The sequence below is a fragment of the Camelus ferus genome, chromosome 7, assembly GCF_009834535.1.
Source record: "Camelus ferus isolate YT-003-E chromosome 7, BCGSAC_Cfer_1.0, whole genome shotgun sequence".
NCBI lineage: Eukaryota > Metazoa > Chordata > Mammalia > Artiodactyla > Camelidae > Camelus > Camelus ferus.
The window spans coordinates 82,005,808-82,015,911 of NC_045702.1; the positions used below are offsets into that span (position 1 = coordinate 82,005,808).

Genomic DNA, 10,104 nt, shown 5'->3' on the forward strand with positions numbered 1-10,104 from the left:
CCCTCTCTTAGAGTAACCACTTGGAGTTGCAATGAAAAGGAAAAAAAAACAGAAACTTGCATCTTTGCAAAGACGAGCTGTCATTTTTATTTATTTATTTTTTCATCTAGTAGGCAATGGGCGGTGGTCAGTGGTGCCTGGGAGCGCTGGCATCCCGCGCTTCCAGGCCGCCTTTCCTTCTGTTCCCCGGGCGGTTCCAGGGTCCGCGTCCGCACACCGGGCGGGCCCCACTCCCCGCCCGCGGTCGCAGTCGGTTCAGCCGGTTCCGCCGCGGCCCCGGCCGGCCCGCCTCACCGTCGGCTCCCTCCAGGGCGCGGGCGGGCTCCTTGGCATCGCCTTCAAGAAGTCGTCCCCCCGCACCCCGCAAAACGTAGATCAGGGCAGGGAGGGGGGCGGTTGGTGATCGGAAGCCCGCGCGGCCTCCGCCGGGAAAGGGGCGGCCCTCATCCCTCTGCATCTCGAGGGTTACCCGCCCCGGGAGGATGGATTCCCGGGCTTCGGCAAAGTCTCCGCACAGCTGGCCGGGCCGCATTTGCAGCAGACAGTGGCCGGTGGCGGCCCTGCTTCCACTCGCACAGCTGTTTCCAGGCTGAATTCCGGGAGATGCAACTTGCCAGACACTTTGCAATGCAACAGCCTGTGGTCGCCCTACAGTAAAACACGGGGGACGCTTCAAGTCTTCGGGAAAACCCATGGCTGGGTGCTTCACTTAACACAACTTCCAACCCGCTTCTGCGTCCGCTAAACTGGTCCCCAGTGTTGTGTCTTCACTAGCTGCCCTAAATAGATGAGGTGCTGTGAATGGTGGAGGCAGAGACGCATCTCATGGGCTCCCAGGGAGGAGAGCCCACAGGGGAGTTCCAAAGTTCAACCTTAACCCTGAGGTTTTACATAGTAAGTAGAGAGCACGAGAAATCACAATTCTGGGAACTTGTGCAAATAAAAAAAATCAGCCTTTCCCCTTGCAGTTCTCTGCAGGGAACCCTCTGGTGCACACAGGAGCCGGGTTCTATTATCCGTTAAAGCCTTAAAATGTAAAAAAAAAAAAAAAAAAAAAAAGAGGCACCAGTACTAAAACTAACGTTTGAAATGACGTCTGAACTGCATAAAACGACTTTCTCATCGAAGGTGAAATGGAACAGTAGCAAGGAACTAACAAATGCATCCTTTGTGAACAGCAGACTACTTCATTTATTTCCCTAATCCAGCTGGTTTGCTTTTAAGTTGCCTGAATTTGGGCAATCATTCTGTTTGATTTTTTTTTCCTTATTGCATTCAAAGACTGAAAACAACTAAGTCAAAAGCCTGATTAATGACAGCCTGATCAGTGTCCGATGGGTTAAAAAGGCTCCTGCCAATGAGGGATCAGAGAGAAGAGGCATTCCAGGGCAGTGCTTTTAACAGCAGGGCCATGAGGCCTTAAGTGAGAAATGATTCTCTGCAACTCAGGGAACTATTGCTCAAGTGGAGTAAGGCTTTCCTCCAGAGAAAGTTCCTTTACTTACACCTGCCCGTATATTTATAAGCTGGAAGATCTTCCTGATATGCTAATGTTTCAAAAATCGAGAAGGAACCAGCCAGTGTTAGGATTTCTGAGGCCCCTCCCCAGTATCCCAGAAGAGTGACCCTTTTCTCCAACTTTATTCCTAACAGATTAGCTGCTCCTTTAAGATGCTGCTCTTGGAGCAACCATTTAGGTAAAATCCCTATTAAATAGTTACACCTTCCTGCAGCATTAAAATTCAGTTTCTAAAGAAAATGCCCACTTTAGGAAGAGAAGAGTTTTTAAAAAAAAAAAATCAAAAATCAAGAACCACAAACTAATGCTGATTTTTAACTTCTGATCATTTCTGGAAGTGAGAAAAAGAGCGTGTGTTTCAATGGGCAAAATTCAGGGAATTTAAAACATTTTGGTGGATTTCATACAGTCATGCACTAGAGAAAACCTCTTGCAGGTCTGGAATGTGGGTGAATGTTTCCTGGTGCTCAAAACATCTTTTTGAACTTAAAATCAATTAGGCACACACAACCTCTGTGATACACCAACAGTTTCCAACATCCTTTAGGCTTCCTCTCTCTTCCCTGTCTGCACTGCCTTTTTTTCCTACAAGCTCAACTTCATAAGTTCTTAATGAAGTCTTCATGAATTTTTAACTATCGTATTTTTAAATGTGCAATTATTTGACCTTTCCACGTGATTTTTTTCCCTCATAATTAGAAAAGCCTATAGACTTGACTATAAATAAGAAAGTCCCCTCTCTGTTCAAGTTGCCATAAATGGCTATTGGTAGCGGGGGGGGGGGTCCCCCAAATCTGCTTCCTATTGTTTTCAATCTTTCTTTCCCAGTTTCTGAAGCTCCTAATCTCAGATAAGCAGTATTCATGATAGACATACCTGAATGGAACGAGTCTAAGGGGAATGGAATTACTCTAAGGGGAAATAATTGCCTGGCTATGGATTAAGGGAGTTTGGTTTTAGTCGATTACCTCCATCTAAACTTTTGAGAAACCCATATATTTAACTTCAACAACTGAAAAGTTTATTTGCCACAAAGTCGTCACTGCTATTAGCGTTAAAATCACAAATGACATTTCCGGTCCCAATTTTAATTTTATGCCACGTGTATTTAAGAGGAAAGACCCGTCAGTTGCTCTGACTTTCTCTGCTGCCAGCAGTGCTTTATGAGAACCACTTGAAGGGTGTGTGACGTCTCTAGTGAATGCTGGTTACCATTTCTGGGTTTTGCGAAAACTATAAAACACCAGGGTACTCTGGCTAGGCTTTGCAGAAGTGCCCCACAAACCAGGTGCTCTTAGGGATGAGCGATAATGTGGAGCAAGCTGGGACCCCCACTTTCTGGGGGTTTGCTGGAGGCGGACAATCCTCCAACAGGAAAGATCTGTAAGTCAGTTATCCACCTACAGATCAGCTGAGCTCATGAAAACTATATTTCCCTCAAATCCATACATATCACACAGGATGACTGTTTGACATCAAAGGTGTCCCTTGTCTCACTTCCCTGAGATTGACAGGCAATTAAAAGTTTTCACACATTTTCAGAAGGATTTAAAAAACCCTAAATGTAAACGTTACTCTTAGAGAACTTCTGGAAATTTGGTTCCTAGGATCAGGTGTGCCTTTATAACCAAGCTTAAGTGGGTAGAATGTATGTTCTATGATTCGTCATTTGCTTTTAAACCATCACAAAAAAGGAGACCAATCACTGGGTGGTAAAATTAGCTGGAGAGATCCCAAAGGTACTTAGCTTATTTTTCTGTCTAGTTCTGTTCATCATACTTTATCCTCCCAATTTTTAAACTTGGGATGCTTGAATCTTAATTGCGATTTAAAAAGCAAAAATTTTCCCCCAATTTCAGGATTTTTCATCGGGGTTTATTCAGTAAAAATTACACCTCGGGACCACTCAGCCTATAAACTTCGCAGAGTTCTTCAGCTATCTTGTTTTTTTCCTGCCTGCCCACCAGTCATGTACAAAACTGCCAATGCAGACTATGGTGCACTAAGCATCTTCTCAAGGAAACTCCCTGGGACAGAATCTCATTGGAGCCTCCACAGTTCAAACAGCACATACTGCCCCAAAGTGCCAGGCCTTGGTCCACACCCCATTCAGACTTCCATCCATCTTAGTTCATTAAGGCTTCATTCTCCAGCTGCTGCCTGAGGTGTGTGCACACGCAGGTAACCCTCTTGAGACTGAATTCTTCCTTTTTAAAACACCACAAGATGAAATGGAGAATATGGTAGAATTGCCTCATTTCTTCACGATGGCAACTTGAGAGCCACCTTTCGTCTGAATTGTGAGTTTTCGGTCTCTTTTTGTAAAAGCACTAGTTTGTAACATCCACCACCCTGGAATATTGGTAACTTGTTTTATGGAATCTTCCCCCAAAGTCAAAGGAGCTAAAGCAACACATTTCCACGTGAAAATAAACAACTAGGACGTCACATCGCATCCTGAAGGTTCTCCCAGAGACAGAGATTTAAATAAAATGGTACATCTCCCATTATTTGATTTCATTTTGTGGCATAAAAATGACCCAAATAGGCAATCAAATGCTTATATTTAAGACATACTCCTGTGTCTCACACACACACACATACACACACACACACACACACAGAGTCAGCTCCCCTCCCTTCACCCCCCCCCCAAAAAAAAGTAAAGAAATACCCACTAGCTGTTTCTGGCCAGCAATCAATCCAATTTACTGCAGGTACAATTTATATGTACAGTGCATGCCGCAACAAAACCACAGTGTGATGCCAATGGGGCCCTTCAGAAAGTTTCCCCCTAAATCTCTGGAAAGGAGCTTTAAAAGAAAGCAAGGATTACAGTCAGCGAGAAGGTAGGGAGGGGACTTACCTCAAACCCAGCCAAGCGGAAATCAGAGCAGTAATTCTACAAGTCGACAGAGTACACTTTCAAAGCTCTAATGGTGTGAAGAAATGCTGGGTAGCATGGCCCGAAGGCAGCACTAATACACTGATGACTGATGGCGGGGCCGGGCAGACAATGAATTTGGGGCTTGAAAACTAACAGAAACCATGCAGTCCTTTGACAAATGAGCTTTCACCATTTCATTCATTGAATAACCTTTAAGCACAAAATTGGCTCGAGTTCTCTTGGGAATTATATGACATGCTGCTGGACGGCGATGTTAAGTATATTCTTTTTTTTATTATGACTCGTATGCAAAATGCAAAACGCACCACACATCGAGGACACAACTCTAGATAACTCAGATGGATGCGTGGGGCGCAACACAATATTGCCTTTCAGGAGGGGGCCGGAATGTTCCAGGGCCACCTTATTAACTATGTAATGGCTTGTTCATTCAGTTTCTTTAGAGTCATAGATTCCCTGGGACATTCTGTCGGGCTGAAATATACACACGCAGAACAAAAAACACTTTCACATTTGAAAAAAGAAAAAAGCTGAAAGAGGTCATGAGTAGCTGAAAAGTGTGGCACTAAAAATATAGTGCATTTAGAGTTACAAGTGGAAAAAGTCTAATTTTAAGGGGCGAGGCAAGGGAAAAGTGCCTTAAAACAATTGAGACCCCACGTAAAGTGTGCAATCAAATCTACTTGCAAACACATTTAACGTCCAGTTTCTTTCCAACAGGCTCCCCTCCCTCTTCCCCCCTGTAAGAACTAACCCCTCGATGGAAAAATAATAATTTGGGCCATTTTGAAAGGGAGAAATGAAATAGCTCACGTGTCTCTAAATTAACAAATACCCCTTACTCCAGACAGCACTGCCTTTAACAGCTCCTAAAAACTTAAGAAAAGGATCTTAAAACAGGAAGCTTAGTGAGCTCATAAAACTGTTGTTGGAGCCAGGAACACATAGCATATTTAATCTGCGAACTGTGAGAGTCTACAGTGATTTCAGCAAGATCTGAGGCATGCCCTCAAGGTTTGCTGGGATCTGGGATTAGGGGGTTGATAAGAACCTCTACTGCCCATGGACATGTTTTTCTTCTACAGTTAAACACAAATGCAGAGAGACGTTTGACTGCTGCTTGGCGTTACTGCTCAAGTTATAAAAAAGCTTTGCAGCTCCTTTTGCTGTCAATATATCAAAGTTTAAAAAAAAATCATCAAAGTGTGAAATTTCATTTAAAGTCTTCGCCAGTCTACAGCTCTATTTCACAGGCCCATCAAATAAAAGTAAAGATGAAAAATACACTGAAAAGTACTTGAAAAAGTTTGCAGCTCTACCCTTGCCCTGTTGTTGTTTATTCTGTCTCCCTTTATTTGCTTTGAAACGAGAACAAATCAATTTTCATCTGGAAAAATGACAAGCGAAGTGAAGGGTGGCATCTTTTAGTAGCCTTTAATGAACAGGCAACCTGGAGTCATTTATTAGAGTGGAATCTTTTGCTCAGCAAATGAAACACACACACACACACACACACACACACACACATACATACACACACACACAATTTCTTCTATAGTCATGTCAGCGTTTTAATTGACTCTCATGATATAAGTTGGCAGAAAATTTCTTGAATCTTCCAAAACAAATCAGACCGACTCTAGAATATGAATGCCAGCAAAACTAAAACCTCCTTCAAAGAATTCTTTAGCTGGGGATTTACAACAATTGCAGAAAGAAGAAAAGTCTGACTTTTAAGATAATCTACTATAGTCTAAAAGCATTAACATTCCATTACTAAGGTTTTCTGGAGGATTTCATGACTCACTGAGTCACTTTTCCTTCAAGACTGGTTTTTCTTAGTCCATCACTGTCTCCATATAAGTGAGCGCAGGGAAGAATGATCATTGCATTGTTTCCTTTCATAAACTCCCAAACCCCATCCTCAAAAAAAAGGAGGGGGGGGCGGAATCTCAGAAAGCAGGAAACCTAACAAAGAAGGAAGGACCCCCTAAATTGCTAAGCACAGAGGAAGTCTACAACCGTTCCAGCATGCAGGTAATTAAGAAAACTGGCCAAGAAACAAAGGAAAAGTCCAACTTTTAGGCTTGGGCATCAACTGCTAAATGAATGACTCTTTCACTAAATAAGTAATGAAATAACTCTCCAGGGTCATTTTTCATCAGTACTGAATTTTCTCATTTCTATCTGTGGTCCGCTGCAAAATCAGACATACCGGAAAGACATGCTGATGTCAGGGTTCAAACAAGGAAGACAGACCCGTTCAAGGTACCAGGAATGGGTAGGTATCTGAGTTCAGGAACCTACTAGCCTCTTCTCAACAATACAATCTGTTCCTTTTAAAGTGCTTCTGCCTGTGTGAAATTTCACTAGACACCTCTCACATTGGACTCATTCAGGCATCTGAAACCAAAGCTCCCCTAGGCTGACTTTAAGAATCATATACCCTGAAAGGATCTCCCCTTAGGCAGGAGTTCCTAATTAAACAGCTTTTAGTATAAAATAAACCTCTTCTCTCTATAAGTACGCTATTACCACTCATTTAAATGTTAGTTCGTGTTTGCTTTAGGTCTGTCTATAGTCTAGCTGGCCAAAGTGTTTGTGTACCAGGTTGTTAAGACCAATATTTCCTAACATAAACAAATTCTTTAGATACTTCACACAGTTTACATTGTTCAGGCCAATTTCCACTGCTTTAATATACCCCCTCAACTGAAATGCTGTTCTGCTTTAGAAAAATGAAGAGATTTTGAGGTAATTTCACTACTTTGAAACATAGCATTTTCCTCCTTCAAAATAATCTTGACACATGTAATTAAGAAACTGTCAGACGATTATTAATTTTTAATTTAAAACCTAAATGAAATAATTACAGGAATCAATCAATAAGGCACCTATTCAAATTCCAGAGCAATTACATAAATACTCAAAATGAATACTTTAGGCGAATTCTTGAAGATTTCAGTCTATAGTACGCTAAGATAGCAAAACAACACAAAAAGTCTAACAGGGGGGTCGACGAATAGCTCCTGCCTTAAACAGACCGCAATGAGCTCATTCCAGTTGGCCATGGCTGAGGCCCCCCACCAGCAATGCCCAAAGCACTCAAGCTGGAAGGCTTTTTAAAAGTTAATTTATTTCCACCAGATCCATATTTCAGGGATCTCAAATACATCCCAATTCTGTACAAAATCACATTTTGGAGAAGGGAAAGCCTCATCATCATGAATTTCCAGCACAGTGCTCTGGAAAAGACGAACTGGGGCGAAGTAGGAGAGCAGAAGGTGTTTTCTAGAACCAGTCCGGCTTAATGGCACTGCGCAGGTCTCTGCACGGCGGCCGCCCCTCCATACCTCTGACTAAAGGGCTCTTTTACTTGGAGATGCGGACAGTCCATCATTTCAAACTGAAATGGCAGCTGGAAAATGTGGAACAGCTGGCAAAGAGCTGGGAGAAAATGTTTTACATAAATATATGTACATATAAACTGGCAGAGGGCCACGTTCTCTGTACCCAAGGCCAGAATCTATTCGGGGACTGCACACCAGGGAGATGAGACGCTGGAGGCAGGAGAAACAGCGAGGAGGATGTCTCCTTAATCCTCTTTCTACACGGGGTCAGCCAGGGAAGCGTGGGTCCAGCCCCTCTGGGGATGGCATCTCCCGAAGGAGGTGCAATCAAGGGCGTGAGCACAAAGTTCAGGGAAGGATAAAAGGCCGGGTGTGCAGTGGACCTTCGGCATCTGGCAATCTGCTTAAAAGTCCCTTCACAAACTCTCCAAGTTCGGGGTAAATATTTACTCCCTCTCCACCTCCTCCCGCCCATGTGCCCTCTGCAACTCCAGAAAGTAACTGTCCCCTGCAGAGTGATTCATACCCGACTCTGCTCAGTGAAAACGCGGCCTCTGAGATGATTATTGCCGGGGCCACGGTTACCACTCCCTCCCTGCAGCTTCTAATGCTTTTATGTCCTTTTGTTTTATTTTTCCTCTCTTTTCTTTTGTTTTCTTTTTTTGTGTGTGTTTTTTAATGCTGTCCCTGGCAAGGAAAAGAAATGAAAGAATCCCGAATCATCCACAGATGGTACAACTTTCACTTTTCCTCTCTCGGGACGGAGGCGCGCCTCTCTCCTCGGGTCACCAACCGCCCCCTACCCCCACCCCGCGCCGCCGCCCCCTAAACCCGTCGGAAGGGAAGCGCAGGATGGACGAAGCCCCCGCAGCCGCGGTCCCCGCGCCGTCCCACCTCGCCGCTCGCCGCCCGCCGCTTTCCGCGCCCGGTCTCCGCGGGGAGGGGACCGCAGTTGTGCGAAGGCGGGCGCCGGAGCCTCGGGGTCTAGCGGAGTTCCTTCCAGCCCGCGGGGTGGGGAGTGGGGGCCCGGGGCGCCGTCGCCGCGGCCGCTGCAAACTTCATCCCCCTATCCGGGAGGTGAAGTCCTCCAGCCGGTCCCCGGATGGCCGAGGGTGCTCGGAAGGGGAGCATCAGGAAGGAGGCAGCGACGGGAGCCTGACGAGCTGCTCTCTAAATCTGGGCGCCTTTTGACAGCCATTTTCACTTCCTCCCGCTCCCCCGGTCGGGGACCCCCTCTCGACCCAGAGGCGCGAGCGCGGCCGCAGGAGCCGGCTGCCCGGAGCGGGGCCCGCGAAACAAAGAACTTCGGGCGGGACGTACCTGCGGCGGCGGCGGCTGTCAAGTCCCCGAACTTCCCATAGACCCGCGTCCGGGGCGCGGGCGGGCGGCTCCGGGCTCCGCGCGGCCGCGGGCGGCTCGGGCTACGGCGAGAGGCCGGGCTGGGCGCGGGGGGCGCCCGCGGCGGGCATGGTGCGGCGCGGGCGGTGGCGGGGCGCGCGGGGAGGGCGAGTCCGGGCTGCGAGGGTGCGCGAGGGCGAGGGTGCGAGCGCGCCGGTGGCGGCGGCGGCGGCGGTGGCGGTGGAGGCGGCGGCGGCGGCGGCGCTGCCCCTGCCCGCTCCCGCCCGCTCGTGCGGCTCCGGCATCGGTTTCAGGGCTCGTGTAATCCGATCCCTTCTGACTCACAGGCCCTGAGTGACAGTTCTGATTTGGTTCACCGGCGGGAGGGAGGGGAAAGAGAAAGAAAGAAAGCCCCCAGCGTGCTCCCCTCCCAGCATCCAATCGACTTTCTGGAAGAAGGTCCCATCCCGGCCTGGAAACCCGCGCGGGCTCGGAGTCACCCCCCCACCCCCACCCCCGTCCCGACCCGCGCAGCCTGAGCTACTCACGGGTGGAAAAGTTGTCCCTCGGCTCTGCGCTTCCCTCCCTCACGCTCCCTCCTTCCCTCCTCTTCCTCCTCCTCCTCCCCGCGCTCCTCCTCCCCCAAGTTTTAACAGATGTTGCCGGACTCTCGGCTCTGCCTCGCGCTCCCTCTTCCTCCGCCCCCGCCCCCGCCCCGTCCCTTTTCTTTCGGCCACTCTCCGGCTCGGTGGGGACGCGCCGAGCAGCAGGACGCCTGCCGCCGCAGGGGGCGAAGTTGGGAAAACTTGCAGGAGTGCAGCTCGCCTTACTTTTGCTTTCTCGCTCCTTCCAGGCCGCGCCGGGGACCGGCGCTTCCCCGCCCGCCGGGTCCCCGCGCGCCCGCAGCGGGTCCCAGCGGCGACGCGGGCGGCGGCGAGGAAGCGGCGCGGCGCGGGGCCGGGGTCGGGGGCTGGGGGAAGCCCGGGCGC

General features: G+C 48.0%; 1 protein-coding gene across 1 annotated transcript in view; it reads right to left on the reverse strand.

The window, feature by feature from the left end:
* The window catches only part of GLI3 (GLI family zinc finger 3), a 265,844-nt gene extending 256,200 nt beyond the window's left edge, over window positions 1–9,644 (reverse strand). The window contains 1 exon segment of the mRNA XM_032484273.1: window positions 9,098–9,644. The gene's annotated coding sequence lies outside the window, so the exon portion shown is untranslated.
* Between the last annotated feature and the right edge of the window lie 460 nt (window positions 9,645–10,104).